The following is a 3,259-nucleotide window of genomic DNA, read 5'->3' on the forward strand; positions in this document are numbered from 1 at the left end:
GAGGAGAGGAGAGGAGAGGAGAGGAGAGGAGAGGAGAGGAGAGGAGAGGAGAGAAAATGCAAAATGCTGGCAGGCCTTTAGGTACAGGCCTAAAGACATGGCTAATCTGACTCTCCAGCTTTCTCAGAAACTTGGTTGTGGCCCTGAGCCAGAGTCCTAGGACCTTGAGCCCAGAGACTAGGTGGAGCTCCGGCAGCACACACAGTCCTGGCGCTCCAGGTTTGTAGTCTTTTGTGCCAACGAGCTGAGCTCCTCAGAGCCCGGGCACTTCAGCAACTTGCGGGAAAACTTCTTAAAAGCCCTTCCCTACGCTGTTATTTCGGCTCAGCTACAGACAACCAAGTTGGTCCCTTGTCACACCTATTATCTTATTCCGATTTTATTCTGATAAAATTTCGGGAGGGGGTTTAGCTTAGAGAAAGGTGTGTTGGGGAGGGAGGGGGAGGGTCGTGCAGCCCTGACCTGGAAAGGCGGTGGTGCTGGAAGTTTACGAAGTCTATCTCTGTAATCTAAACTGCCAGAGCATTTTCTGAAAAGCCAGAGGAGGCTGACTAAAAAAGTACTTCTTCTATAGAGAGTCCTTTAAACCTGGCTTGCGTTCCACTGCTCGCTCGACTAGGGAAACCTGAAGTGAGGTTTGGAAGGGCACCGAGTCTTCTCCTTTGGGCTTAGCCTCTTCCGGTAATTAAGTGTGGGTGGCTCGATTTGGTCTTTACAGTTTTCGGTGGCGCCCTTGACCCGTGAGTAACCTTCGCTGATGGCTACTTCATTGCAGCTCTCTTTTTAGCATTCCCAGATACCGGTCAGAGACACTCTCCGTATCTGCTTTCTCACTTCCTTCTTTGGAGCTAAATCCCTACTTTGAGCCCCAGCCCCACCTTTAGATCCTCTGGCTGGGCCTTGCCTCTGTGGAGAGCATTATGGGGTCTTGGGTCCCTCCGCGGGGTCCGGAGTGAACAGGTGAGACTTGTGCAGGATGAAAAAGCGGCCTGGCCTGAGCAGGGAGTCCCGGAGTACAAGCCGCCAAGAGGAGGATCAAACCTTTACACCTTCATTTCCCATCACTGCTCCCCATTTTGAAAGGTGTGTGGCAGCTACTAGCCCACACCCCAGGAAATGTCTCGCGGACTGGGTTAGACTTTGCTTATTTGACTAATTTAGTAGTCTGCTGCTCCCAATTCACCCTTAGTCAGAGCGCCCTTTGACAGAATTGATGACTGCTTTGACCCAGCAGAGCGCGCCCTGCACTAACCTCAATTCGGAGAGAACCTTCGCGGGAGCTTCCGCACTGTGCACCCCTAAAGGAGCTGGCGCCCCGACCTCCGGTTCGCATCCTGCTCTGGAACTAATCGGAACCCTACTCCGTAGCCCCAAATGACTTCATTCTGGCATGTTACTCCCATCCGAGACGAGGGAGGGAAGTACCCAAGAGGAGGGACAATAGGGGCTGGGGTCTCCTCTGCTCACCTGATAATTTGACTGGGGGGGGGGGTTCCGTTAAAAAGGTGCGGATGCTCAGAAACAAGAACGCACCGAGCCTAGGTTTCGCAGGGCAACCGGAGTTAAGGTGGTATGTGCAGACCACGCAAGGATCCCAGGCAGGGAAGAGGGGCTCTGCATATGGGGCACGCTGGCTGGAGTTTCAGTCGAGCCGAGCTTGGCCCCGACTTTCTGGCAACTTAAGAAAAGCCTCCACACTCTCGAGGCAGGGAACGTTTGTTATAACCTCTCTACACCCCATCCCCACCTTGATCAGCAACCGGGGTCTTCCCAGGCCTCGCTGGGGTCCTGACTCCAGCTGCCCCTAGCGTCTGAGGTGAGCTGGACACCTATTAGTCACCGATTTCAGAGCCAGTGCTTCTGGCCTTTCTACTAATTGCTTGTGCTGTGTTACCCCGGGAGGCTAGGTGCTTCCGAGAGACACAGGTGTACCGCGCTGTCCACAACTTTCTAACCCCAGCTTCAGAACCAAAGTGCTAGGGAAGCAGATGTGTCTCCTAGGTCTCTGCCACCTATAAGTCCAGGCCTAGAGCCACCTGGCTTGCCAGAGTCCTCCTGGGTCACCTTCTGCTGGTACTCTCCTCACCTGGCCTGTGGATACCTGAACCTAGAGCAGAGGAGGGAACCCGGTTCCCAGATGGCTGTTCATTTCCGGTGTTGCACAGTGGAAACACTGAGAATCGGGCAGGGCTCAGTGCCAGTGCGTTAGCTGGCAAGGAGACTACCTATGTTCACAGATACACTGTCTGTTTCCTGCACACCAGTATGTGCAAGCGTGCATACTGTGGTAGAACGTGGTCCCACAGATGTTGACCCTTGTTTAAAACATTTTATGGCATCTAATCTCGTCCCATTCGATTTCTCAGAGTCGTTTATTTCCAGGGGCTTTATGTAACTTCCTTACAAATTGGAGCGCTTGGCCTATGAGACCCGCAAGCTTTATCTCAAGAAGATCAACATCAGAGCCCCTCTCCTGACCTCATGGATCTCAGGAAAGATTCAGCAGCTTGCAAGCTTTGACTACTATTTTAGGGACAACACTGGGAGAGGAGCAGTGTGGGGGAGTAGGGATGTGATGTGCTGCGGTGGATGTGTCTGACAGTGTAGAGATCAACTATTCCGTGTGCTAACTAACCATTGTAATAACGAGAGAAAAAAACAACAGAAATCCAGGGTCAAGAGGAAAGTGATAAACTAAACTGTAAATGACACACGCCCAGTGTGGTGACTTGTCCCTGCGCTGCTGCTGCCTCCTGGTCAGTGCCAGAGCCTCTCTTTAAAACCAAATCTGTCCTGCAGTGGTGACTGTAGAGCGGTTGCCCTCCTGATAGAAGGTCTCTCCAGAGAGGATGGAAAAGCTGAGGGTTTCGCACATGGAAGCATGCCTAGAGCTCATCTGGTTTACCCAAAGCAGTCCACAGATGACAGGAGCTGATAGAAGACAAAGAGCCCCTCTTCGGGGAAGAGCACAGACAGCAGATCTTCTCTATAACATTGGGTCTGTCACAGCTGTGATGACAGGCACCATAACCCTGTGTGACCTCTTAGGTTCCGTATAGTTCAGTGAGCATGCTATTTAGTGCTATCACTTATGTCCATATCGGACACTTTTATCATCATTGTAATAAATTCTATAAATAAAAGGTAGGTGGCATAGTCACCCTCTATAATTGCCTTCTTTTAATTTTTGCAATGACCACACAAATGCTATTATTCACGATTTCACATGACCGTTCTTATTTGTATTCTTGTTCCTGAA

Source organism: Mus pahari, chromosome 5 (genome assembly GCF_900095145.1).
Source record: "Mus pahari chromosome 5, PAHARI_EIJ_v1.1, whole genome shotgun sequence".
Taxonomy (NCBI): Eukaryota; Metazoa; Chordata; class Mammalia; order Rodentia; family Muridae; genus Mus; species Mus pahari.